This window comes from Phyllobates terribilis, unplaced genomic scaffold, assembly GCF_046119375.1.
Source record: "Phyllobates terribilis strain yellow unplaced genomic scaffold, ASM4611937v1 Scaffold_27__1_contigs__length_16484149, whole genome shotgun sequence".
NCBI lineage: Eukaryota > Metazoa > Chordata > Amphibia > Anura > Dendrobatidae > Phyllobates > Phyllobates terribilis.
In genome coordinates this window covers 6,645,001-6,671,797 of record NW_027362787.1, presented here as the reverse complement: position 1 = coordinate 6,671,797, position 26,797 = coordinate 6,645,001, and the positions used below count along the sequence as shown (strand labels likewise).

The 26,797-nt window shown below is 45.3% G+C and overlaps 13 non-coding genes and 4 pseudogenes across 13 annotated transcripts; all 17 read right to left on the bottom strand.

Annotated features, from left to right (window-relative positions):
• Positions 1-1,010: 1,010 nt before the first annotated feature.
• LOC141177802 (U2 spliceosomal RNA) lies at positions 1,011-1,196 on the bottom strand. The gene has a single exon (XR_012254350.1). It is a non-coding gene; the product is annotated as a U2 spliceosomal RNA (small nuclear RNA).
• A 789-nt stretch (positions 1,197-1,985) lies between these two features.
• LOC141178146 (U2 spliceosomal RNA) lies at positions 1,986-2,077 on the bottom strand (annotated as a pseudogene).
• A 1,115-nt stretch (positions 2,078-3,192) lies between these two features.
• Positions 3,193-3,383, bottom strand: LOC141176601 (U2 spliceosomal RNA). Its single transcript, XR_012253273.1, has one exon. It is a non-coding gene; the product is annotated as a U2 spliceosomal RNA (small nuclear RNA).
• Positions 3,384-4,498: 1,115 nt separating this feature from the next.
• LOC141177884 (U2 spliceosomal RNA) lies at positions 4,499-4,684 on the bottom strand. The gene has a single exon (XR_012254411.1). It is a non-coding gene; the product is annotated as a U2 spliceosomal RNA (small nuclear RNA).
• A 711-nt stretch (positions 4,685-5,395) lies between these two features.
• On the bottom strand, positions 5,396-5,575 carry LOC141178092 (U2 spliceosomal RNA; annotated as a pseudogene).
• Positions 5,576-6,690: 1,115 nt separating this feature from the next.
• LOC141177808 (U2 spliceosomal RNA) lies at positions 6,691-6,870 on the bottom strand (annotated as a pseudogene).
• Positions 6,871-13,100: 6,230 nt separating this feature from the next.
• Positions 13,101-13,291, bottom strand: LOC141176600 (U2 spliceosomal RNA). Its single transcript, XR_012253272.1, has one exon. It is a non-coding gene; the product is annotated as a U2 spliceosomal RNA (small nuclear RNA).
• A 1,115-nt stretch (positions 13,292-14,406) lies between these two features.
• Positions 14,407-14,597, bottom strand: LOC141176599 (U2 spliceosomal RNA). Its single transcript, XR_012253271.1, has one exon. It is a non-coding gene; the product is annotated as a U2 spliceosomal RNA (small nuclear RNA).
• A 1,115-nt stretch (positions 14,598-15,712) lies between these two features.
• Positions 15,713-15,903, bottom strand: LOC141176598 (U2 spliceosomal RNA). Its single transcript, XR_012253270.1, has one exon. It is a non-coding gene; the product is annotated as a U2 spliceosomal RNA (small nuclear RNA).
• Positions 15,904-17,018: 1,115 nt separating this feature from the next.
• Positions 17,019-17,204, bottom strand: LOC141177843 (U2 spliceosomal RNA). The gene has a single exon (XR_012254380.1). It is a non-coding gene; the product is annotated as a U2 spliceosomal RNA (small nuclear RNA).
• Positions 17,205-17,910: 706 nt separating this feature from the next.
• LOC141178091 (U2 spliceosomal RNA) lies at positions 17,911-18,090 on the bottom strand (annotated as a pseudogene).
• Positions 18,091-19,205: 1,115 nt separating this feature from the next.
• On the bottom strand, positions 19,206-19,396 carry LOC141176596 (U2 spliceosomal RNA). Its single transcript, XR_012253269.1, has one exon. It is a non-coding gene; the product is annotated as a U2 spliceosomal RNA (small nuclear RNA).
• Positions 19,397-20,511: 1,115 nt separating this feature from the next.
• Positions 20,512-20,702, bottom strand: LOC141176595 (U2 spliceosomal RNA). The gene has a single exon (XR_012253268.1). It is a non-coding gene; the product is annotated as a U2 spliceosomal RNA (small nuclear RNA).
• A 1,115-nt stretch (positions 20,703-21,817) lies between these two features.
• LOC141176594 (U2 spliceosomal RNA) lies at positions 21,818-22,008 on the bottom strand. Its single transcript, XR_012253267.1, has one exon. It is a non-coding gene; the product is annotated as a U2 spliceosomal RNA (small nuclear RNA).
• Positions 22,009-23,122: 1,114 nt separating this feature from the next.
• On the bottom strand, positions 23,123-23,313 carry LOC141176593 (U2 spliceosomal RNA). The gene has a single exon (XR_012253266.1). It is a non-coding gene; the product is annotated as a U2 spliceosomal RNA (small nuclear RNA).
• A 1,115-nt stretch (positions 23,314-24,428) lies between these two features.
• On the bottom strand, positions 24,429-24,619 carry LOC141176592 (U2 spliceosomal RNA). Its single transcript, XR_012253265.1, has one exon. It is a non-coding gene; the product is annotated as a U2 spliceosomal RNA (small nuclear RNA).
• A 1,115-nt stretch (positions 24,620-25,734) lies between these two features.
• Positions 25,735-25,925, bottom strand: LOC141176591 (U2 spliceosomal RNA). Its single transcript, XR_012253264.1, has one exon. It is a non-coding gene; the product is annotated as a U2 spliceosomal RNA (small nuclear RNA).
• Between the last annotated feature and the right edge of the window lie 872 nt (positions 25,926-26,797).

The window sequence follows — 26,797 nt, the reverse complement described above, 5'->3', positions numbered from 1 at the left end:
AGATCCCTTACATGCCTGCACTTTTCGGCTTGCTGCTGCTGCAATCCACGCGTTTTAGATCTGCATAACTCCACCTCTTTAAACACAGCACCTTCACCCCCTGCTGTTCCCACCCGCCTCAACACCGTTGGAAGGGAGGAGAACCAATTAAGGCGGGGGGTGGGGTGGAACGAGCAGCTGTCTACCCTTAGCAGGAGGGCTCCTGATTACATACCTCTCCTGCTGCTGCTGCTGCTGGCTGTCCAGCAGCAGACTGAAGGTGGCTGCTGCTGTGCACAGGTATATAAAGGCTCAGAGCCTATTATGACACGCGCAGCCAGCGTTCCATTGCCACATTCCATCTACTGCAGGCAGGATACCTGGCTGGCTGAATGTCGCTGAGAAGCTCACAGAGACCGCCATAAGCAACAGTTTAACAGAATGCCACAGACTAATCAACCAAACTTTTTGGGTTGGGTTCTCTTTTATAGTCTGCAGGCATTAAATGAAAGAAGTCAGTGTTCCAGCAGAAGGAGACAACGTTTCAGAAAAGGCATTGTAGCAAACCAAAAAAGAAATTTTAAGCGCAGCAGAGTAACCAGCGCACATACCTGTTAGCTCAGGTGAGTTTAAAAGGCTGCTGTTGATAACAAGGGCATTTGCTAAATAGATGGTGTGTGTGCAACAATATACTGAAAGGTCAATTATATTGTGCAGCTTATCTCACCACCTGTAGTTATTTAGGTGAAAGCTCCAAAATGCTTGCCTAATATGTCTGTTTATCCAAAAGGAAGTAAAAAGGGAGAGCTAGAAAGATAGCATTGCATCACATTACATGGCAATGCAATGCACAGTTGCTGAAGTTGAACCAAAATGAGCTTGTAATCTGGCTTCTGCAACTTTGAACATGAAAAATCCAATGAGGAGAAGAAAAGCAAAGCCAAAGAGTCCATCCCAAAATCCGACAAACAAGCAAAATGAAGAAAAAACATTGAATTCAATTCTTTCTGATTTTAGAAACTGCATTAAAGAAGGGGTGCACCGGTCCTGGAGATACTGCAATACCAGGTCAATGCGTGGAGTGGACAGAGCAAGCTCTTTTTCCATCTCCCTGTTCTAAAAATCCATTTAATATATGGTCCCCAGATAGGGGACGTATCAGATATTAAACTGATAAGAACAGATTTTTTTATTTTTTATCGAAAGCCCGAATTCGTGTACAAAACCCGAGTGCGCTTAAAAAAGTGACAAGTGCCACAAAAAAAGTGCACTAGGATGCTGGTCTTCTTGAAACCCTCTCCAAAAGGAGAAGGGTCCCCCAAACCATTCCCCGTCCCTCCGAGCCAAAAGGCCACAGCGAGGAACAGGGACAAAAAGCCACCTCCAGCCGAAGCCAGAGGCGACCCAATCTTACCCCCAGCACCTGCCCGAGTTCTCACCCGAGCAAGGCACTGGGAGCCAAAGACTGTGCTCCCCTCCCGGAAGAGGGGAGCCAACAACGCTCTCCTCCCGAAAGAGGAGAGCCAGGGGGGTTCAGGGGGGAGCGGAACCTGATGGCCACACACTCCCCCCCTAGACCTGCCAAGAGAGGAACCCGTAAGGGAACCGCATCCCGACAAAATCCTAGTAGGACGTGACACACGTGAATAAGTGGACACACAGTGACAAAGAAATTAAATAAATAGTGAAGGTTTCACAGTATAATACTGCCCGGACCTTCGACCGGGAATTGAAAAATTCCCCATCCTAAGGCCAGAAGGCCCGGAATAAGGGTGTGTGCGAAGAAAGAAAATTTGAAGTGCTTGTGCAAATGTGCCATAAACTCAAGTGGGGTTCAAAATCCCAGTGAGTTAAGGCACCCCAGGGTCACCACTCCTGGGGCACTTCACACTTCGGGCTTTCGATCTTCCCCGGCCCAATGGCGTCGATCCTGGGGGGCCATGCTTTCCACCAGATGACTATATTAGCCACCTGGCGTACTAACAAGCGCCTAAACCCCAGTGTGCATAATGTATCAATCTACTAGGGCGGCCAACATCCAAAACCGCCTTTTCGAAAGATACTACACTTGATCTTAGCCAAAAGGCCGAGAAGCGATAACCAGAATTGGTTTCAAACTACGGAGCCACCCAAGGATCCTGAAAAGTCCATTTGTGGAGATGAGCTCCTGGACTCCCGTTAAGAAGACATGTTGTCAACCTCTAGATCCCTTACATGCCTGCACTTTTCGGCTTGCTGCTGCTGCAATCCACGCGTTTTAGATCTGCATAACTCCACCTCTTTAAACACAGCACCTTCACCCCCTGCTGTTCCCACCCGCCTCAACACCGTTGGAAGGGAGGAGAACCAATTAAGGCGGGGGGTGGGGTGGAACGAGCAGCTGTCTACCCTTAGCAGGAGGGCTCCTGATTACATACCTCTCCTGCTGCTGCTGCTGCTGGCTGTCCAGCAGCAGACTGAAGGTGGCTGCTGCTGTGCACAGGTATATAAAGGCTCAGAGCCTATTATGACACGCGCAGCCAGCGTTCCATTGCCACATTCCATCTACTGCAGGCAGGATACCTGGCTGGCTGAATGTTGCTGAGAAGCTCACAGAGACCGCCATAAGCAACAGTTTAACAGAATGCCACAGACTAATCACCCAAACTTTTTGGGTTGGGTTCTCTTTTATAGTCTGCAGGCATTAAATGAAAGAAGTCAGTGTTCCAGCAGAAGGAGACAACATTTCAGAAAAGGCATTGTAGCAAACCAAAAAAGAAATTTTAAGCGCAGCAGAGTAACCAGCGCACATACCTGTTAGCTCAGGTGAGTTTAAAAGGCTGCTGTTGATAACAAGGGCATTTGCTAAATAGATGGTGTGTGTGCAACAATATACTGAAAGGTCAATTATATTGTGCAGCTTATCTCACCACCTGTAGTTATTTAGGTGAAAGCTCCAAAATGCTTGCCTAATATGTCTGTTTATCCAAAAGGAAGTAAAAAGGGAGAGCTAGAAAGATAGCATTGCATCACATTACATGGCAATGCAATGCACAGTTGCTGAAGTTGAACCAAAATGAGCTTGTAATCTGGCTTCTGCAACTTTGAACATGAAAAATCCAATGAGGAGAAGAAAAGCAAAGCCAAAGAGTCCATCCCAAAATCCGACAAACAAGCAAAATGAACAAAAAACATTGAATTCAATTCTTTCTGATTTTAGAAACTGCATTAAAGAAGGGGTGCACCGGTCCTGGAGATACTGCAATACCAGGTCAATGCGTGGAGTGGACAGAGCAAGCTCTTTTTCCATCTCCCTGTTCTAAAAATCCATTTAATATATGGTCCCCAGATAGGGGACGTATCAGATATTAAACTGATAAGAACAGATACTACACTTGATCTTAGCCAAAAGGCCGAGAAGCGATAACCAGAATTGGTTTCAAACTACGGAGCCACCCAAGGATCCTGAAAAGTCCATTTGTGGAGATGAGCTCCTGGACTCCCGTTAAGAAGACATGTTGTCAACCTCTAGATCCCTTACATGCCTGCACTTTTCGGCTTGCTGCTGCTGCAATCCACGCGTTTTAGATCTGCATAACTCCACCTCTTTAAACACAGCACCTTCACCCCCTGCTGTTCCCACCCGCCTCAACACCGTTGGAAGGGAGGAGAACCAATTAAGGCGGGGGGTGGGGTGGAACGAGCAGCTGTCTACCCTTAGCAGGAGGGCTCCTGATTACATACCTCTCCTGCTGCTGCTGCTGCTGGCTGTCCAGCAGCAGACTGAAGGTGGCTGCTGCTGTGCACAGGTATATAAAGGCTCAGAGCCTATTATGACACGCGCAGCCAGCGTTCCATTGCCACATTCCATCTACTGCAGGCAGGATACCTGGCTGGCTGAATGTCGCTGAGAAGCTCACAGAGACGGCCATAAGCAACAGTTTAACAGAATGCCACAGACTAATCAACCAAACTTTTTGGGTTGGGTTCTCTTTTATAGTCTGCAGGCATTAAATGAAAGAAGTCAGTGTTCCAGCAGAAGGAGACAACGTTTCAGAAAAGGCATTGTAGCAAACCAAAAAAGAAATTTTAAGCGCAGCAGAGTAACCAGCGCACATACCTGTTAGCTCAGGTGAGTTTAAAAGGCTGCTGTTGATAACAAGGGCATTTGCTAAATAGATGGTGTGTGTGCAACAATATACTGAAAGGTCAATTATATTGTGCAGCTTATCTCACCACCTGTAGTTATTTAGGTGAAAGCTCCAAAATGCTTGCCTAATATGTCTGTTTATCCAAAAGGAAGTAAAAAGGGAGAGCTAGAAAGATAGCATTGCATCACATTACATGGCAATGCAATGCACAGTTGCTGAAGTTGAACCAAAATGAGCTTGTAATCTGGCTTCTGCAACTTTGAACATGAAAAATCCAATGAGGAGAAGAAAAGCAAAGCCAAAGAGTCCATCCCAAAATCCGACAAACAAGCAAAATGAACAAAAAACATTGAATTCAATTCTTTCTGATTTTAGAAACTGCATTAAAGAAGGGGTGCACCGGTCCTGGAGATACTGCAATACCAGGTCAATGCGTGGAGTGGACAGAGCAAGCTCTTTTTCCATCTCCCTGTTCTAAAAATCCATTTAATATATGGTCCCCAGATAGGGGACGTATCAGATATTAAACTGATAAGAACAGATTTTTTTTTTATTTTTTTTATCGAAAGCCCGAATTCGTGTACAAAACCCGAGTGCGCTTAAAAAAGTGACAAGTGCCACAAAAAAAAGTGCACTAGGATGCTGGTCTTCTTGAAACCCTCTCCAAAAGGAGAAGGGTCCCCCAAACCATTCCCCGTCCCTCCGAGCCAGAAGGCCACAGCGAGGAACAGGGACAAATAGCCACCTCCAGCCGGAGCCAGAGGCGACCCAATCTTACCCCCAATACCTGCCCGATTTCTCACCCGAGCAAGGCACTGGGAGCCAAAGACTGTGCTCCCCTCCCGGAAGAGGGGAGCCAACAACGCTCTCCTCCCGAAAGAGGAGAGCCAGTGGGGTTCAGGGGGGAGCGGAACCTGATGGCCACACACTCCCCCCCTAGACCTGCCAAGAGAGGAACCCGTAAGGGAACCGCATCCCGACAAAATCCTAGTAAGGACGTGGACACACGTGAAAAAGTGGACACACAGTGACAAAAAAAAATTAAATAAATAGTGAAGGTTTCACAGTATAATACTGCCCGGACCTTCGACCGGGAATTGAAAAATTCCCCATCCTAAGGCCAGAAGGCCCGGAATAAGGGTGTGTGTGAAGAAAGAAATATTGAAGTGCTAGTGCAAATGTGCCATAAACTCAAGTGGGGTTCCCAATCCCAGTGAGTTAAGGCACCCCAGGGTCACCACTCCTGGGGCACTTCACACTTCGGGCTTTCGATCTTCCCCGGCCCAATGGCGTCGATCCTGGGGGGCCATGCTTTCCACCAGATCACTATATTAGCCACCTGGCGTACTAACAAGCGCCTAAACCCCAGTGTGCATAATGTATCAATCTACTAGGGCGGCCAACATCCAAAACCGCCATTTCGAAAGATACTACACTTGATCTTAGCCAAAAGGCCGAGAAGCGATAACCAGAATTGGTTTCAAACTACGGAGCCACCCAAGGATCCTGAAAAGTCCATTTGTGAAGATGAGCTCCTGGACTCCCGTTAAGAAGACATGTTGTCAACCTCTAGATCCCTTACATGCCTGCACTTTTCGGCTTGCTGCTACTGCAATCCACGCGTTTTAGATCTGCATAACTCCACCTCTTTAAACACAGCACCTTCACCCCCTGCTGTTCCCACCCGCCTCAACACCGTTGGAAGGGAGGAGAACCAATTAAGGCGGGGGGTGGGGTGGAACGAGCAGCTGTCTACCCTTAGCAGGAGGGCTCCTGATTACATACCTCTCCTGCTGCTGCTGCTGCTGGCTGTCCAGCAGCAGACTGAAGGTGGCTGCTGCTGTGCACAGGTATATAAAGGCTCAGAGCCTATTATGACACGCGCAGCCAGCGTTCCATTGCCACATTCCATCTACTGCAGGCAGGATACCTGGCTGGCTGAATGTCGCTGAGAAGCTCACAGAGACCGCCATAAGCAACAGTTTAACAGAATGCCACAGACTAATCAACCAAACTTTTTGGGTTGGGTTCTCTTTTATAGTCTGCAGGCATTAAATGAAAGAAGTCAGTGTTCCAGCAGAAGGAGACAACGTTTCAGAAAAGGCATTGTAGCAAACCAAAAAAGAAATTTTAAGCGCAGCAGAGTAACCAGCGCACATACCTGTTAGCTCAGGTGAGTTTAAAAGGCTGCTGTTGATAACAAGGGCATTTGCTAAATAGATGGTGTGTGTGCAACAATATACTGAAAGGTCAATTATATTGTGCAGCTTATCTCACCACCTGTAGTTATTTAGGTGAAAGCTCCAAAATGCTTGCCTAATATGTCTGTTTATCCAAAAGGAAGTAAAAAGGGAGAGCTAGAAAGATAGCATTGCATCACATTACATGGCAATGCAATGCACAGTTGCTGAAGTTGAACCAAAATGAGCTTGTAATCTGGCTTCTGCAACTTTGAACATGAAAAATCCAATGAGGAGAAGAAAAGCAAAGCCAAAGAGTCCATCCCAAAATCCGACAAACAAGCAAAATGAACAAAAAACATTGAATTCAATTCTTTCTGATTTTAGAAACTGCATTAAAGAAGGGGTGCACCGGTCCTGGAGATACTGCAATACCAGGTCAATGCGTGGAGTGGACAGAGCAAGCTCTTTTTCCATCTCCCTGTTCTAAAAATCCATTTAATATATGGTCCCCAGATAGGGGACGTATCAGATATTAAACTGATAAGAACAGATTTTTTTTTTTTTTTTTTTAAAACCATTCAGGTTGTTGTAAACAACAGTATGAAAGTCCGCCAAAACCTTCAAATAGTTGCTCAACTATAACTCATCATCATGGTTAATCTTTATTCTTTTTATAAATTTATGTTTCCAAAATCAGAGTTAGTATATTTGTGCTATATTACTCTCATGAAGGTACATAAAATTACTGGTACTTTACCAGATGACGCCATTTCATGACCTTCCAAATGCCCTCAGCGTCCAATCCACCACCTCTACTCTTGTCCCATTTATATATAAGGTACAACCTAGATAGAATTAACCGAATACAGTCATTAATAGGTACAGTTTTTCTTTTGAACAAAGCCAGGTTTCTCACATCCCAAAGGCTTTCCATGACACACACCATTATTAACCACAAAATCCTTTCATTCACCTTTCCACATGCACCAATACCAAACATAGCCACTCTCCAGTTAATATAACTCACACCTGCTAATTCCTTACATAGACCACCCACACCTTTCCACACACTATATGCATAATCACAATCCCACATCACATGTCTCACAGTCTCACTCGCTCCACACCCTTCTCTTGGACATACATTCGTTCTGATCAAATCTCTTCTCTTTTGCACATCTCTCACAGGCAGTATATCATGCAAAGCCATCCACACCACATCCTTCTGTTTATTCGACATACCATGCGTACCCAATTTTTCCCATGCATCCGCCACTTCATTAAATCTTAAATCATTAATATTACATTCAATCTCATTTGCTCTCATTTTTCCCATCACCGCTTTTGGTTTCTCAAACTCACACATAGACACAGCCAGCAAATCATTCTTTCTAACAAACCTTTCAATCACCTCATACCACACAGGACATTTAAAAGCCACAGGCACACTTCCATCTTTTTTCACCCAGCATAACCCATACAACATCCATCCAGCCATATATCGCAACATATATGCACCTTTGTTCTTTTTACCCATTAGCACTACCACCGTTTTAATATAATTAAGGCTCAGGAATATTTCAATATCAGGAAAATTCAGACCACCATTCTGATATGTTTTGTATAAATATTCTCTCTTTAATTTTTCCATTTTACTCCCCCAAAAAAAAGTAAAAATTAATTTTTGTACTCTTTTTATTTTTTTGTATGGAGACGGAAAGACCCCAGCAACATAAAGTAATATTGGAAGTATTACTGCCTTAATTATAAGTACCTTTCCATTCAATGTCAACTCACGCATTCGCCAAAAATTCAGTTTCTTCTCTATCCGTAACCCACACTCATCCCAACTTTCAGTACCCTTCAGATCATCATTCAGCAATATACCCAAGACTTTAATCGACCCTTCCATACATGTCACACCATCCATCTTAATCCTACTATCACCAAAACACTTAAAACAACATTTATCCCAGTTTACCCTAAAAGCAGACGCACCACAGAAAAAATCCAATAATAACTTCACTCTACTCATAGACGCAATACTCTCACTCACAATCACCACATCATCCATATATCCCAGCACCTTGACATTCATTCCTTTACTCCCAGGTATTAGCATTCCTCTTATCGCTTTCTCTCTCCTAATCATACATAACAAAGGTTCAATCACACTAACAAACAAAACAGGGGAGAGAGGGCACCCCTGTCTAACACCTGATTTAATCAGGAATTTATCACACAACCAACCATTCACTAAAACTTCACTCGTCACATCATCATACAAACATCTCACACCATCTAGGAACTTCTTAGGGAAACCCATTTTTTCTAACACTTCAAACATAAACACATGCGACACTCTATCAAACGCCTTCTCAAAATCTAAAGCCAACAACATACACTTCTGCTTTCTATCTCTACAGTCTCCCAGCACATCTCTCAACAACAACAGATTATCACTTATACATCTCCCAGGCACAGCACACACTTGATCATCCTTGACAACCTTCCCAATCACTTCACGCATACGGTTTGCTAAAATCTTGCTATACACCTTGTAGTCGGAATTTAGAAGCGTTATTGGCCTCCAATTCCCCAGTTTTTTCTTTTCACCTTTTTTATAGATTAACACAACCACACCTTCTTTCATAGATTCACACAGTTCTCCATTCTCCCACATATACTTACATACTTGCGTCAGATCCGCACCCATGCACTCCCACGCTTTCACATACAACTCTACTGGTATACCATCTTTACCTGGTGTTTTGTTTTTCTGAGCACTGAACACCACCTTTCTCACTTCATCCAGAATCACATCCTCACACAAGTTCTCACATTCATCATTATCCAATTTATCTTCCAAGCTACCTAACACTTCACCCATCAAACCAGAATCAATCCATTTATCCCCATACAGTCTACTATAGAAACCATTCACCTCCTCAATCACACCCTCTCCAGTTATACTCACATCATTCTCATCCAGTAATTCATCCATATCCATTTTTTTCCCATTCATTTTTTTGAAAAAGTATCTGGTACATTTTTCGTTTTTTTCCAGGTGTTCTATTTTGGTTCTGTACATTATTTCTTTCCCCTTTTTCTCAATCACACGTTTTAACTCATTCTTTGCTTCCACTAACAAATCACTCACATCAATCCCAGACATACTGCATTTTTTCAACCATTCAATCCTCATATTTAATTCTTTGAATTTATTTCTATATATGGCGGCTTTCTTGTAGCCCCATTTTCTGAAAAATTTTTGGATTTCTTGCTTCACCCAATCCCACCATTCTAACACACATGCAAACCTGTTTTTATAGTATCCCCACCTTTCATACTTCTTTTTAAACTCACTCATCACTCTTTCATCCTCTAGCAACCTCACATTCAGCTTCCATACACCCCTCCCATGCACAAAGCTCCCTTTCTGTCTGAACATACCCCTCAAACACTCGTGGTCCGAGAAGGGGACCGCACACTGCTTAAAACTAATGCACTCCAGATTTTTGGAGAAAAGCATCCTGTCAATACGTGATTCGATCCCCCCTCTGTCCGCCCTATATGTAGGTGGTGGATTGTCCGACCTTAAAGTAGCGGCATCTGAAAAAGAAAAATCTGAAATTAAATGGGATAATTTTTTCCCGGTTACATCACCGGTTTCATCCGTAACACAATTAAAGTCACCAACAAAAATGGTAGGAATCTTTCCTGGCAAAAATAACTGAACCTTTTCCAAGAGAGCAAGACGCTCCTCTTTTCCGGTAGGACTATAGATGTTAACTATTCTTACCCGCCACCCCCTATATTTCACTATGGCAATAATGCACCTCCCCACCTCCACCACTGTGTAGCTGTCCATGCTGCACTCTGCGTTCCCCAGCAGGATCCCCACACCATCGTTCTTATTTACATTAGACCCAGACCAGATGTGCTGTCCATGAGGCCAGTCCTGATCGTCCGGCACTTCTGATAATCCGCACTCCTGCAGGCAGTAAATATCTGCTCCCAATGATCTGATATACCTGAGCACAGTACACCTGCGTCCTTTAGATTTCATCTGCCTCACATTTAAGGATAGGACATTAAGTGAAGCTTTGGAAGCCATATCAGAACTTTCTTATGGAGATTTCTACATGTCCCCCATTTCTGTATCAGCCTTGTCCTTCTGGGGGCTGGCAGCCGGACTGGTAACAGGTGAGGGCAGGAACCCCCTCTAAAAAATCGCAATCAGGGGAGAAAACCAAGTCTGGATAAGCCCGCTCACTCATGGGACTTTCACTGCCCTCATCTGCATAATGATAAGCGAGGCGGGGTTTCTTCACAGCATTCCCCCTGGTCTCTTCAGAGGACCTTGCTGCTGCTGTGAAATCCCCCTGCTCCTTTATTTCACACTTAGTGCCACTGGCACTGACACTCTGCTCCTCCTCTTCATCTGCCTGCAGCTTGTCCCAGGAGACATGGGGCGTTCTGCTCAGTGCCTCCTCCATATCTCCTTCACCACAGGCAGACACAAGTACTGGGAGCTGCTCGCTGAGCTCCATGTCTAGCTCCGCCCCCTCCGACGTCACTGGCTCCATAGCTCCGCCTCCCGCTCTCACTGCAGATACAGAGGCTGCTGCTGGAGCGCTCTGAGTCACAGGGACGGCAGCACTCACAGGTGTCAGATTCAGCAGCTGATTGCCTGAGGGCAGCTGATTACCTGCAGCTGAGGAGGCAAGTAACTCTTCGCTGACAATGGAGTCAGCTCCATGAGGTCGGCTCTGCTGCAGAGCATTGCTACCAGGCATTACAGGGCTGGCAGAGGCAACCTGGGCATACAGCCTGGCTCCACCAGTGCGTGCCCTGCAATCCCTGTACACATGTCCAGACTCCCCACAGCCATTACATACAACAGGGTTGGGGCAGTCCTTTGCACGGTGCCCAGGTAGATTACATTTTCTGCAGAGCATTGCTTCAGGGCAGTTCTCCTGCATGTGGCCATAGGAGTTACATTTGCGGCAGTAAAAGGGGGCTTCAGGGAAAAATAAATATCCATTATTCCTGCCAATGCTGAAATTTAAAGGGGGATAGTGGAAACCCCCAGGGCCCTGAGGGTCTATCCCAAAACGGACAAAGAACTTGTGCTTCCCAGTCCACAGTCCAGACTCCATGCTAACTACTCTGTGGGCATACTGTACATAGGAACAATGTCTTTTAAGGAAATCTGCTATTTCTTCCAGGGGGACAAAGGGATTATGCATGAAAACCACTAAGGGTATGTCCCCTCTAGAATAAAGGACTGTGAAAGTAAGTCCTGAAAGCAAGTCATTGTCAGCATTTTCCCTGAGGGCTCTGTACAGGTTCTGGCATGCACCAACAGAAGAAAAAACAAGCACATACCGTCCCTCTCTCCTGAATTCCTGCAGGCATACGATCTCCTCCTTCTTTACCTTCAGTATGTCATAAAGCACCATATTGACCAGGTATCCCAGTGAAAAATGCATTCTCTTCTCCTGCGCGACCTCGATCCTGAAACCATTACGGACCCGGGCATCCCCGGTCCCTGCGAAGTGGACAACTACTCCCATCCTTTCCAGGTTCGCCTTCTCTCTCCACCACTCCTTTTAGTACAGCATAGCTGTACTAGCCTTTAAATGACCAGACCAGGCATACTGCACTTGATCTTAGCCAAAAGGCCGAGAAGCGATAACCAGAATTGGTTTCAAACTACGGAGCCACCCAAGGATCCTGAAAAGTCCATTTGTGGAGATGAGCTCCTGGACTCCCGTTAAGAAGACATGTTGTCAACCTCTAGATCCCTTACATGCCTGCACTTTTCGGCTTGCTGCTGCTGCAATCCACGCGTTTTAGATCTGCATAACTCCACCTCTTTAAACACAGCACCTTCACCCCCTGCTGTTCCCACCCGCCTCAACACCGTTGGAAGGGAGGAGAACCAATTAAGGCGGGGGGTGGGGTGGAACGAGCAGCTGTCTACCCTTAGCAGGAGGGCTCCTGATTACATACCTCTCCTGCTGCTGCTGGCTGTCCAGCAGCAGACTGAAGGTGGCTGCTGCTGTGCACAGGTATATAAAGGCTCAGAGCCTATTATGACACGCGCAGCCAGCGTTCCATTGCCACATTCCATCTACTGCAGGCAGGATACCTGGCTGGCTGAATGTCGCTGAGAAGCTCACAGAGACCGCCATAAGCAACAGTTTAACAGAATGCCACAGACTAATCAACCAAACTTTTTGGGTTGGGTTCTCTTTTATAGTCTGCAGGCATTAAATGAAAGAAGTCAGTGTTCCAGCAGAAGGAGACAACGTTTCAGAAAAGGCATTGTAGCAAACCAAAAAAGAAATTTTAAGCGCAGCAGAGTAACCAGCGCACATACCTGTTAGCTCAGGTGAGTTTAAAAGGCTGCTGTTGATAACAAGGGCATTTGCTAAATAGATGGTGTGTGTGCAACAATATACTGAAAGGTCAATTATATTGTGCAGCTTATCTCACCACCTGTAGTTATTTAGGTGAAAGCTCCAAAATGCTTGCCTAATATGTCTGTTTATCCAAAAGGAAGTAAAAAGGGAGAGCTAGAAAGATAGCATTGCATCACATTACATGGCAATGCAATGCACAGTTGCTGAAGTTGAACCAAAATGAGCTTGTAATCTGGCTTCTGCAACTTTGAACATGAAAAATCCAATGAGGAGAAGAAAAGCAAAGAAAAAGAGTCCATCCCAAAATCCGACAAACAAGCAAAATGAACAAAAAACATTGAATTCAATTCTTTCTGATTTTAGAAACTGCATTAAAGAAGGGGTGCACCGGTCCTGGAGATACTGCAATACCAGGTCAATGCGTGGAGTGGACAGAGCAAGCTCTTTTTCCATCTCCCTGTTCTAAAAATCCATTTAATATATGGTCCCCAGATAGGGGACGTATCAGATATTAAACTGATAAGAACAGATACTACACTTGATCTTAGCCAAAAGGCCGAGAAGCGATAACCAGAATTGGTTTCAAACTACGGAGCCACCCAAGGATCCTGAAAAGTCCATTTGTGGAGATGAGCTCCTGGACTCCCGTTAAGAAGACATGTTGTCAACCTCTAGATCCCTTACATGCCTGCACTTTTCGGCTTGCTGCTGCTGCAATCCACGCGTTTTAGATCTGCATAACTCCACCTCTTTAAACACAGCACCTTCACCCCCTGCTGTTCCCACCCGCCTCAACACCGTTGGAAGGGAGGAGAACCAATTAAGGCGGGGGGTGGGGTGGAACGAGCAGCTGTCTACCCTTAGCAGGAGGGCTCCTGATTACATACCTCTCCTGCTGCTGCTGCTGCTGGCTGTCCAGCAGCAGACTGAAGGTGGCTGCTGCTGTGCACAGGTATATAAAGGCTCAGAGCCTATTATGACACGCGCAGCCAGCGTTCCATTGCCACATTCCATCTACTGCAGGCAGGATACCTGGCTGGCTGAATGTCGCTGAGAAGCTCACAGAGACCGCCATAAGCAACAGTTTAACAGAATGCCACAGACTAATCAACCAAACTTTTTGGGTTGGGTTCTCTTTTATAGTCTGCAGGCATTAAATGAAAGAAGTCAGTGTTCCAGCAGAAGGAGACAACGTTTCAGAAAAGGCATTGTAGCAAACCAAAAAAGAAATTTTAAGCGCAGCAGAGTAACCAGCGCACATACCTGTTAGCTCAGGTGAGTTTAAAAGGCTGCTGTTGATAACAAGGGCATTTGCTAAATAGATGGTGTGTGTGCAACAATATACTGAAAGGTCAATTATATTGTGCAGCTTATCTCACCACCTGTAGTTATTTAGGTGAAAGCTCCAAAATGCTTGCCTAATATGTCTGTTTATCCAAAAGGAAGTAAAAAGGGAGAGCTAGAAAGATAGCATTGCATCACATTACATGGCAATGCAATGCACAGTTGCTGAAGTTGAACCAAAATGAGCTTGTAATCTGGCTTCTGCAACTTTGAACATGAAAAATCCAATGAAGAGAAGAAAAGCAAAGCCAAAGAGTCCATCCCAAAATCCGACAAACAAGCAAAATGAACAAAAAACATTGAATTCAATTCTTTCTGATTTTAGAAACTGCATTAAAGAAGGGGTGCACCGGTCCTGGAGATACTGCAATACCAGGTCAATGCGTGGAGTGGACAGAGCAAGCTCTTTTTCCATCTCCCTGTTCTAAAAATCCATTTAATATATGGTCCCCAGATAGGGGACGTATCAGATATTAAACTGATAAGAACAGATACTACACTTGATCTTAGCCAAAAGGCCGAGAAGCGATAACCAGAATTGGTTTCAAACTACGGAGCCACCCAAGGATCCTGAAAAGTCCATTTGTGGAGATGAGCTCCTGGACTCCCGTTAAGAAGACATGTTGTCAACCTCTAGATCCCTTACATGCCTGCACTTTTCGGCTTGCTGCTGCTGCAATCCACGCGTTTTAGATCTGCATAACTCCACCTCTTTAAACACAGCACCTTCACCCCCTGCTGTTCCCACCCGCCTCAACACCGTTGGAAGGGAGGAGAACCAATTAAGGCGGGGGGTGGGGTGGAACGAGCAGCTGTCTACCCTTAGCAGGAGGGCTCCTGATTACATACCTCTCCTGCTGCTGCTGCTGCTGGCTGTCCAGCAGCAGACTGAAGGTGGCTGCTGCTGTGCACAGGTATATAAAGGCTCAGAGCCTATTATGACACGCGCAGCCAGCGTTCCATTGCCACATTCCATCTACTGCAGGCAGGATACCTGGCTGGCTGAATGTCGCTGAGAAGCTCACAGAGACCGCCATAAGCAACAGTTTAACAGAATGCCACAGACTAATCAACCAAACTTTTTGGGTTGGGTTCTCTTTTATAGTCTGCAGGCATTAAATGAAAGAAGCCAGTGTTCCAGCAGAAGGAGACAACGTTTCAGAAAAGGCATTGTAGCAAACCAAAAAAGAAATTTTAAGCGCAGCAGAGTAACCAGCGCACATACCTGTTAGCTCAGGTGAGTTTAAAAGGCTGCTGTTGATAACAAGGGCATTTGCTAAATAGATGGTGTGTGTGCAACAATATACTGAAAGGTCAATTATATTGTGCAGCTTATCTCACCACCTGTAGTTATTTAGGTGAAAGCTCCAAAATGCTTGCCTAATATGTCTGTTTATCCAAAAGGAAGTAAAAAGGGAGAGCTAGAAAGATAGCATTGCATCACATTACATGGCAATGCAATGCACAGTTGCTGAAGTTGAACCAAAATGAGCTTGTAATCTGGCTTCTGCAACTTTGAACATGAAAAATCCAATGAGGAGAAGAAAAGCAAAGCCAAAGAGTCCATCCCAAAATCCGACAAACAAGCAAAATGAACAAAAAACATTGAATTCAATTCTTTCTGATTTTAGAAACTGCATTAAAGAAGGGGTGCACCGGTCCTGGAGATACTGCAATACCAGGTCAATGCGTGGAGTGGACAGAGCAAGCTCTTTTTCCATCTCCCTGTTCTAAAAATCCATTTAATATATGGTCCCCAGATAGGGGACGTATCAGATATTAAACTGATAAGAACAGATACTACACTTGATCTTAGCCAAAAGGCCGAGAAGCGATAACCAGAATTGGTTTCAAACTACGGAGCCACCCAAGGATCCTGAAAAGTCCATTTGTGGAGATGAGCTCCTGGACTCCCGTTAAGAAGACATGTTGTCAACCTCTAGATCCCTTACATGCCTGCACTTTTCGGCTTGCTGCTGCTGCAATCCACGCGTTTTAGATCTGCATAACTCCACCTCTTTAAACACAGCACCTTCACCCCCTGCTGTTCCCACCCGCCTCAACACCGTTGGAAGGGAGGAGAACCAATTAAGGCGGGGGGTGGGGTGGAACGAGCAGCTGTCTACCCTTAGCAGGAGGGCTCCTGATTACATACCTCTCCTGCTGCTGCTGCTGCTGGCTGTCCAGCAGCAGACTGAAGGTGGCTGCTGCTGTGCACAGGTATATAAAGGCTCAGAGCCTATTATGACACGCGCAGCCAGCGTTCCATTGCCACATTCCATCTACTGCAGGCAGGATACCTGGCTGGCTGAATGTCGCTGAGAAGCTCACAGAGACCGCCATAAGCAACAGTTTAACAGAATGCCACAGACTAATCAACCAAACTTTTTGGGTTGGGTTCTCTTTTATAGTCTGCAGGCATTAAATGAAAGAAGTCAGTGTTCCAGCAGAAGGAGACAACGTTTCAGAAAAGGCATTGTAGCAAACCAAAAAAGAAATTTTAAGCACAGCAGAGTAACCAGCGCACATACCTGTTAGCTCAGGTGAGTTTAAAAGGCTGCTGTTGATAACAAGGGCATTTGCTAAATAGATGGTGTGTGTGCAACAATATACTGAAAGGTCAATTATATTGTGCAGCTTATCTCACCACCTGTAGTTATTTAGGTGAAAGCTCCAAAATGCTTGCCTAATATGTCTGTTTATCCAAAAGGAAGTAAAAAGGGAGAGCTAGAAAGATAGCATTGCATCACATTACATGGCAATGCAATGCACAGTTGCTGAAGTTGAACCAAAATGAGCTTGTAATCTGGCTTCTGCAACTTTGAACATGAAAAATCCAATGAGGAGAAGAAAAGCAAAGCCAAAGAGTCCATCCCAAAATCCGACAAACAAGCAAAATGAAGAAAAAACATTGAATTCAATTCTTTCTGATTTTAGAAACTGCATTAAAGAAGGGGTGCACCGGTCCTGGAGATACTGCAATACCAGGTCAATGCGTGGAGTGGACAGAGCAAGCTCTTTTTCCATCTCCCTGTTCTAAAAATCCATTTAATATATGGTCCCCAGATAGGGGACGTATCAGATATTAAACTGATAAGAACAGATTTTTTTTTTTTTTATCGAAAGCCCGAATTCGTGTACAAAACCCGAGTGCGCTTAAAAAAGTGACAAGTGCCACAAAAAAAAGTGCACTAGGATGCTGGTCTTCTTGAAACCCTCTCCAAAAGGAGAAGGGTCCCCCAAACCATTCCCCGTCCCTCCGAGCCAGAAGGCCACAGCGAGGAACAGGGACAAATAGCCACCTCCAGCCGGAGCCAGAGGCGACCCAATCTTACCCCCAATACCTGCCCGATTTCTCACCCGAGCAAGGCACTGGGAGCCAAAGACTGTGCTCCCCTCCCGGAAGAGGGGAGCCAACAACGCTCTCCTCCCGAAAGAGGAGAGCCAGTGGGGTTCAGGGGGGAGCGGAACCTGATGGCCACACACTCCCCCCCTAGACCTGCCAAGAGAGGAACCCGTAAGGGAACCGCATCCCGACAAAATCCTAGTAAGGACGTGGACACACGTGAAAAAGTGGACACACAGTGACAAAAAAAAATTAAATAAATAGTGAAGGTTTCACAGTATAATACTGCCCGGACCTTCGACCGGGAATTGAAAAATTCCCCATCCTAAGGCCAGAAGGCCCGGAATAAGGGTGTGTGTGAAGAAAGAAATATTGAAGTGCTAGTGCAAATGTGCCATAAACTCAAGTGGGGTTCCCAATCCCAGTGAGTTAAGGCACCCCAGGGTCACCACTCCTGGGGCACTTCACACTTCGGGCTTTCGATCTTCCCCGGCCCAATGGCGTCGATCCTGGGGGGCCATGCTTTCCACCAGATCACTATATTAGCCACCTGGCGTACTAACAAGCGCCTAAACCCCAATGTGCATAATGTATCAATCTACTAGGGCGGCCAACATCCAAAACCGCCTTTTCGAAAGATACTACACTTGATCTTAGCCAAAAGGCCGAGAAGCGATAACCAGAATTGGTTTCAAACTACGGAGCCACCCAAGGATCCTGAAAAGTCCATTTGTGGAGATGAGCTCCTGGACTCCCGTTAAGAAGACATGTTGTCAACCTCTAGATCCCTTACATGCCTGCACTTTTCGGCTTGCTGCTGCTGCAATCCACGCGTTTTAGATCTGCATAACTCCACCTCTTTAAACACAGCACCTTCACCCCCTGCTGTTCCCACCCGCCTCAACACCGTTGGAAGGGAGGAGAACCAATTAAGGCGGGGGGTGGGGTGGAACGAGCAGCTGTCTACCCTTAGCAGGAGGGCTCCTGATTACATACCTCTCCTGCTGCTGCTGCTGCTGGCTGTCCAGCAGCAGACTGAAGGTGGCTGCTGCTGTGCACAGGTATATAAAGGCTCAGAGCCTATTATGACACGCGCAGCCAGCGTTCCATTGCCACATTCCATCTACTGCAGGCAGGATACCTGGCTGGCTGAATGTCGCTGAGAAGCTCACAGAGACCGCCATAAGCAACAGTTTAACAGAATGCCACAGACTAATCAACCAAACTTTTTGGGTTGGGTTCTCTTTTATAGTCTGCAGGCATTAAATGAAAGAAGTCAGTGTTCCAGCAGAAGGAGACAACGTTTCAGAAAAGGCATTGTAGCAAACCAAAAAAGAAATTTTAAGCGCAGCAGAGTAACCAGCGCACATACCTGTTAGCTCAGGTGAGTTTAAAAGGCTGCTGTTGATAACAAGGGCATTTGCTAAATAGATGGTGTGTGTGCAACAATATACTGAAAGGTCAATTATATTGTGCAGCTTATCTCACCACCTGTAGTTATTTAGGTGAAAGCTCCAAAATGCTTGCCTAATATGTCTGTTTATCCAAAAGGAAGTAAAAAGGGAGAGCTAGAAAGATAGCATTGCATCACATTACATGGCAATGGAATGCACAGTTGCTGAAGTTGAACCAAAATGAGCTTGTAATCTGGCTTCTGCAACTTTGAACATGAAAAATCCAATGAGGAGAAGAAAAGCAAAGCCAAAGAGTCCATCCCAAAATCCGACAAACAAGCAAAATGAACAAAAAACATTGAATTCAATTCTTTCTGATTTTAGAAACTGCATTAAAGAAGGGGTGCACCGGTCCTGGAGATACTGCAATACCAGGTCAATGCGTGGAGTGGACAGAGCAAGCTCTTTTTCCATCTCCCTGTTCTAAAAATCCATTTAATATATGGTCCCCAGATAGGGGACGTATCAGATATTAAACTGATAAGAACAGATACTACACTTGATCTTAGCCAAAAGGCCGAGAAGCGATAACCAGAATTGGTTTCAAACTACGGAGCCACCCAAGGATCCTGAAAAGTCCATTTGTGGAGATGAGCTCCTGGACTCCCGTTAAGAAGACATGTTGTCAACCTCTAGATCCCTTACATGCCTGCACTTTTCGGCTTGCTGCTGCTGCAATCCACGCGTTTTAGATCTGCATAACTCCACCTCTTTAAACACAGCACCTTCACCCCCTGCTGTTCCCACCCGCCTCAACACCGTTGGAAGGGAGGAGAACCAATTAAGGCGGGGGGTGGGGTGGAACGAGCAGCTGTCTACCCTTAGCAGGAGGGCTCCTGATTACATACCTCTCCTGCTGCTGCTGCTGCTGGCTGTCCAGCAGCAGACTGAAGGTGGCTGCTGCTGTGCACAGGTATATAAAGGCTCAGAGCCTATTATGACACGCGCAGCCAGCGTTCCATTGCCACATTCCATCTACTGCAGGCAGGATACCTGGCTGGCTGAATGTCGCTGAGAAGCTCACAGAGACCGCCATAAGCAACAGTTTAACAGAATGCCACAGACTAATCAACCAAACTTTTTGGGTTGGGTTCTCTTTTATAGTCTGCAGGCATTAAATGAAAGAAGTCAGTGTTCCAGCAGAAGGAGACAACGTTTCAGAAAAGGCATTGTAGCAAACCAAAAAAGAAATTTTAAGCGCAGCAGAGTAACCAGCGCACATACCTGTTAGCTCAGGTGAGTTTAAAAGGCTGCTGTTGATAACAAGGGCATTTGCTAAATAGATGGTGTGTGTGCAACAATATACTGAAAGGTCAATTATATTGTGCAGCTTATCTCACCACCTGTAGTTATTTAGGTGAAAGCTCCAAAATGCTTGCCTAATATGTCTGTTTATCCAAAAGGAAGTAAAAAGGGAGAGCTAGAAAGATAGCATTGCATCACATTACATGGCAATGCAATGCACAGTTGCTGAAGTTGAACCAAAATGAGCTTGTAATCTGGCTTCTGCAACTTTGAACATGAAAAATCCAATGAGGAGAAGAAAAGCAAAGAAAAAGAGTCCATCCCAAAATCCGACAAACAAGCAAAATGAACAAAAAACATTGAATTCAATTCTTTCTGATTTTAGAAACTGCATTAAAGAAGGGGTGCACCGGTCCTGGAGATACTGCAATACCAGGTCAATGCGTGGAGTGGACAGAGCAAGCTCTTTTTCCATCTCCCTGTTCTAAAAATCCATTTAATATATGGTCCCCAGATAGGGGACGTATCAGATATTAAACTGATAAGAACAGATACTACACTTGATCTTAGCCAAAAGGCCGAGAAGCGATAACCAGAATTGGTTTCAAACTACGGAGCCACCCAAGGATCCTGAAAAGTCCATTTGTGGAGATGAGCTCCTGGACTCCCGTTAAGAAGACATGTTGTCAACCTCTAGATCCCTTACATGCCTGCACTTTTCGGCTTGCTGCTGCTGCAATCCACGCGTTTTAGATCTGCATAACTCCACCTCTTTAAACACAGCACCTTCACCCCCTGCTGTTCCCACCCGCCTCAACACCGTTGGAAGGGAGGAGAACCAATTAAGGCGGGGGGTGGGGTGGAACGAGCAGCTGTCTACCCTTAGCAGGAGGGCTCCTGATTACATACCTCTCCTGCTGCTGCTGCTGCTGGCTGTCCAGCAGCAGACTGAAGGTGGCTGCTGCTGTGCACAGGTATATAAAGGCTCAGAGCCTATTATGACACGCGCAGCCAGCGTTCCATTGCCACATTCCATCTACTGCAGGCAGGATACCTGGCTGGCTGAATGTCGCTGAGAAGCTCACAGAGACCGCCATAAGCAACAGTTTAACAGAATGCCACAGACTAATCAACCAAACTTTTTGGGTTGGGTTCTCTTTTATAGTCTGCAGGCATTAAATGAAAGAAGTCAGTGTTCCAGCAGAAGGAGACAACGTTTCAGAAAAGGCATTGTAGCAACCCAAAAAAGAAATTTTAAGCGCAGCAGAGTAACCAGCGCACATACCTGTTAGCTCAGGTGAGTTTAAAAGGCTGCTGTTGATAACAAGGGCATTTGCTAAATAGATGGTGTGTGTGCAACAATATACTGAAAGGTCAATTATATTGTGCAGCTTATCTCACCACCTGTAGTTATTTAGGTGAAAGCTCCAAAATGCTTGCCTAATATGTCTGTTTATCCAAAAGGAAGTAAAAAGGGAGAGCTAGAAAGATAGCATTGCATCACATTACATGGCAATGCAATGCACAGTTGCTGAAGGTGAACCAAAATGAGCTTGTAATCTGGCTTCTGCAACTTTGAACATGAAAAATCCAATGAAGAGAAGAAAAGCAAAGCCAAAGAGTCCATCCCAAAATCCGACAAACAAGCAAAATGAACAAAAAACATTGAATTCAATTCTTTCTGATTTTAGAAACTGCATTAAAGAAGGGGTGCACCGGTCCTGGAGATACTGCAATACCAGGTCAATGCGTGGAGTGGACAGAGCAAGCTCTTTTTCCATCTCCCTGTTCTAAAAATCCATTTAATATATGGTCCCCAGATAGGGGACGTATCAGATATTAAACTGATAAGAACAGATACTACACTTGATCTTAGCCAAAAGGCCGAGAAGCGATAACCAGAATTGGTTTCAAACTACGGAGCCACCCAAGGATCCTGAAAAGTCCATTTGTGGAGATGAGCTCCTGGACTCCCGTTAAGAAGACATGTTGTCAACCTCTAGATCCCTTACATGCCTGCACTTTTCGGCTTGCTGCTGCTGCAATCCACGCGTTTTAGATCTGCATAACTCCACCTCTTTAAACACAGCACCTTCACCCCCTGCTGTTCCCACCCGCCTCAACACCGTTGGAAGGGAGGAGAACCAATTAAGGCGGGGGGTGGGGTGGAACGAGCAGCTGTCTACCCTTAGCAGGAGGGCTCCTGATTACATACCTCTCCTGCTGCTGCTGCTGCTGGCTGTCCAGCAGCAGACTGAAGGTGGCTGCTGCTGTGCTCAGGTATATAAAGGCTCAGAGCCTATTATGACACGCGCAGCCAGCGTTCCATTGCCACATTCCATCTACTGCAGGCAGGATACCTGGCTGGCTGAATGTCGCTGAGAACCTCACAGAGACTGCCATAAGCAACAGTTTAACAGAATGCCACAGACTAATCAACCAAACTTTTTGGGTTGGGTTCTCTTTTATAGTCTGCAGGCATTAAATGAAAGAAGTCAGTGTTCCAGCAGAAGGAGACAACGTTTCAGAAAAGGCATTGTAGCAAACCAAAAAAGAAATTTTAAGCGCAGCAGAGTAACCAGCGCACATACCTGTTAGCTCAGGTGAGTTTAAAAGGCTGCTGTTGATAACAAGGGCATTTGCTAAATAGATGGTGTGTGTGCAACAATATACTGAAAGGTCAATTATATTGTGCAGCTTATCTCACCACCTGTAGTTATTTAGGTGAAAGCTCCAAAATGCTTGCCTAATATGTCTGTTTATCCAAAAGGAAGTAAAATGGAGAGCTAGAAAGATAGCATTGCATCACATTACATGGCAATGCAATGCACAGTTGCTGAAGTTGAACCAAAATGAGCTTGTAATCTGGCTTCTGCAACTTTGAACATGAAAAATCCAATGAGGAGAAGAAAAGCAAAGCCAAAGAGTCCATCCCAAAATCCGACAAACAAGCAAAATGAACAAAAAACATTGAATTCAATTCTTTCTGATTTTAGAAACTGCATTAAAGAAGGGGTGCACCGGTCCTGGAGATACTGCAATACCAGGTCAATGCGTGGAGTGGACAGAGCAAGCTCTTTTTCCATCTCCCTGTTCTAAAAATCCATTTAATATATGGTCCCCAGATAGGGGACGTATCAGATATTAAACTGATAAGAACAGATACTACACTTGATCTTAGCCAAAAGGCCGAGAAGCGATAACCAGAATTGGTTTCAAACTACGGAGCCACCCAAGGATCCTGAAAAGTCCATTTGTGGAGATGAGCTCCTGGACTCCCGTTAAGAAGACATGTTGTCAACCTCTAGATCCCTTACATGCCTGCACTTTTCGGCTTGCTGCTGCTGCAATCCACGCGTTTTAGATCTGCATAACTCCACCTCTTTAAACACAGCACCTTCACCCCCTGCTGTTCCCACCCGCCTCAACACCGTTGGAAGGGAGGAGAACCAATTAAGGCGGGGGGTGGGGTGGAACGAGCAGCTGTCTACCCTTAGCAGGAGGGCTCCTGATTACATACCTCTCCTGCTGCTGCTGCTGCTGGCTGTCCAGCAGCAGACTGAAGGTGGCTGCTGCTGTGCACAGGTATATAAAGGCTCAGAGCCTATTATGACACGCGCAGCCAGCGTTCCATTGCCACATTCCATCTACTGCAGGCAGGATACCTGGCTGGCTGAATGTCGCTGAGAAGCTCACAGAGACCGCCATAAGCAACAGTTTAACAGAATGCCACAGACTAATCAACCAAACTTTTTGGGTTGGGTTCTCTTTTATAGTCTGCAGGCATTAAATGAAAGAAGTCAGTGTTCCAGCAGAAGGAGACAACGTTTCAGAAAAGGCATTGTAGCAAACCAAAAAAGAAATTTTAAGCGCAGCAGAGTAACCAGCGCACATACCTGTTAGCTCAGGTGAGTTTAAAAGGCTGCTGTTGATAACAAGGGCATTTGCTAAATAGATGGTGTGTGTGCAACAATATACTGAAAGGTCAATTATATTGTGCAGCTTATCTCACCACCTGTAGTTATTTAGGTGAAAGCTCCAAAATGCTTGCCTAATATGTCTGTTTATCCAAAAGGAAGTAAAAAGGGAGAGCTAGAAAGATAGCATTGCATCACATTACATGGCAATGCAATGCACAGTTGCTGAAGTTGAACCAAAATGAGCTTGTAATCTGGCTTCTGCAACTTTGAACATGAAAAATCCAATGAGGAGAAGAAAAGCAAAGCCAAAGAGTCCATCCCAAAATCCGACAAACAAGCAAAATGAACAAAAAACATTGAATTCAATTCTTTCTGATTTTAGAAACTGCATTAAAGAAGGGGTGCACCGGTCCTGGAGATACTGCAATACCAGGTCAATGCGTGGAGTGGACAGAGCAAGCTCTTTTTCCATCTCCCTGTTCTAAAAATCCATTTAATATATGGTCCCCAGATAGGGGACGTATCAGATATTAAACTGATAAGAACAGATACTACACTTGATCTTAGCCAAAAGGCCGAGAAGCGATAACCAGAATTGGTTTCAAACTACGGAGCCACCCAAGGATCCTGAAAAGTCCATTTGTGGAGATGAGCTCCTGGACTCCCGTTAAGAAGACATGTTGTCAACCTCTAGATCCCTTACATGCCTGCACTTTTCGGCTTGCTGCTGCTGCAATCCACGCGTTTTAGATCTGCATAACTCCACCTCTTTAAACACAGCACCTTCACCCCCTGCTGTTCCCACCCGCCTCAACACCGTTGGAAGGGAGGAGAACCAATTAAGGCGGGGGGTGGGGTGGAACGAGCAGCTGTCTACCCTTAGCAGGAGGGCTCCTGATTACATACCTCTCCTGCTGCTGCTGCTGCTGGCTGTCCAGCAGCAGACTGAAGGTGGCTGCTGCTGTGCACAGGTATATAAAGGCTCAGAGCCTATTATGACACGCGCAGCCAGCGTTCCATTGCCACATTCCATCTACTGCAGGCAGGATACCTGGCTGGCTGAATGTCGCTGAGAAGCTCACAGAGACCGCCATAAGCAACAGTTTAACAGAATGCCACAGACTAATCAACCAAACTTTTTGGGTTGGGTTCTCTTTTATAGTCTGCAGGCATTAAATGAAAGAAGTCAGTGTTCCAGCAGAAGGAGACAACGTTTCAGAAAAGGCATTGTAGCAAACCAAAAAAGAAATTTTAAGCGCAGCAGAGTAACCAGCGCACATACCTGTTAGCTCAGGTGAGTTTAAAAGGCTGCTGTTGATAACAAGGGCATTTGCTAAATAGATGGTGTGTGTGCAACAATATACTGAAAGGTCAATTATATTGTGCAGCTTATCTCACCACCTGTAGTTATTTAGGTGAAAGCTCCAAAATGCTTGCCTAATATGTCTGTTTATCCAAAAGGAAGTAAAAAGGGAGAGCTAGAAAGATAGCATTGCATCACATTACATGGCAATGCAATGCACAGTTGCTGAAGTTGAACCAAAATGAGCTTGTAATCTGGCTTCTGCAACTTTGAACATGAAAAATCCAATGAGGAGAAGAAAAGCAAAGCCAAAGAGTCCATCCCAAAATCCGACAAACAAGCAAAATGAACAAAAAACATTGAATTCAATTCTTTCTGATTTTAGAAACTGCATTAAAGAAGGGGTGCACCGGTCCTGGAGATACTGCAATACCAGGTCAATGCGTGGAGTGGACAGAGCAAGCTCTTTTTCCATCTCCCTGTTCTAAAAATCCATTTAATATATGGTCCCCAGATAGGGGACGTATCAGATATTAAACTGATAAGAACAGATACTACACTTGATCTTAGCCAAAAGGCCGAGAAGCGATAACCAGAATTGGTTTCAAACTACGGAGCCACCCAAGGATCCTGAAAAGTCCATTTGTGGAGATGAGCTCCTGGACTCCCGTTAAGAAGACATGTTGTCAACCTCTAGATCCCTTACATGCCTGCACTTTTCGGCTTGCTGCTGCTGCAATCCACGCGTTTTAGATCTGCATAACTCCACCTCTTTAAACACAGCACCTTCACCCCCTGCTGTTCCCACCCGCCTCAACACCGTTGGAAGGGAGGAGAACCAATTAAGGCGGGGGGTGGGGTGGAACGAGCAGCTGTCTACCCTTAGCAGGAGGGCTCCTGATTACATACCTCTCCTGCTGCTGCTGCTGCTGGCTGTCCAGCAGCAGACTGAAGGTGGCTGCTGCTGTGCACAGGTATATAAAGGCTCAGAGCCTATTATGACACGCGCAGCCAGCGTTCCATTGCCACATTCCATCTACTGCAGGCAGGATACCTGGCTGGCTGAATGTCGCTGAGAAGCTCACAGAGACCGCCATAAGCAACAGTTTAACAGAATGCCACAGACTAATCAACCAAACTTTTTGGGTTGGGTTCTCTTTTATAGTCTGCAGGCATTAAATGAAAGAAGTCAGTGTTCCAGCAGAAGGAGACAACGTTTCAGAAAAGGCATTGTAGCAAACCAAAAAAGAAATTTTAAGCGCAGCAGAGTAACCAGCGCACATACCTGTTAGCTCAGGTGAGTTTAAAAGGCTGCTGTTGATAACAAGGGCATTTGCTAAATAGATGGTGTGTGTGCAACAATATACTGAAAGGTCAATTATATTGTGCAGCTTATCTCACCACCTGTAGTTATTTAGGTGAAAGCTCCAAAATGCTTGCCTAATATGTCTGTTTATCCAAA